We start from the raw sequence: 472 nt of genomic DNA on the forward strand, positions 1-472 counted from the left end.
TAACAGCATCATGTTGCTAAAAGCACCATGTTGTTAACAAGACCATGGTGCTAACAGCACCATGTTGCTAACAGCACCATGGTGCTAACAGCATCATGTTGCTAACAAGACCATGTTGCTAACAGCACCATGTTGCTAACAGCATCATGTTGCTAACAAGATTATGGTGCTAACAACACCATGTTGCTAACAAGACCATGGTGCTAACAGCATCATGTTGCTAAGAGCACCATGTTGCTAACAGGACCATGTTGTTAACAGCACCATGTTGTTATCAGCACCATGTTGTTATCAGCACCATGTTGTTATCAGTATCATGTTGCTAAGAGCATCATGTTGCTAACAGCACCATGTTGTTATCAGTATCATGTTGCTAAGAGCATCATGTTGCTAACAGCACCATGTTGTTAACAGCACCATGTTGTTATCAGCACCATGTTGCTAACAGTATCATGTTGCTAAGAGCACCATG

General features: G+C 41.9%; 1 protein-coding gene across 1 annotated transcript in view; it reads right to left on the reverse strand.

Annotated features, from left to right (window-relative positions):
• psip1a (PC4 and SFRS1 interacting protein 1a) overlaps positions 1 to 472 on the reverse strand; it is a 15,168-nt gene that overhangs the window by 11,186 nt on the left and 3,510 nt on the right. The window lies entirely within an intron of this gene.

Source organism: Nematolebias whitei, chromosome 16 (assembly GCF_014905685.2).
Source record: "Nematolebias whitei isolate Nwh7 chromosome 16, NemWhi1, whole genome shotgun sequence".
Lineage (NCBI taxonomy): Eukaryota > Metazoa > Chordata > Actinopteri > Cyprinodontiformes > Rivulidae > Nematolebias > Nematolebias whitei.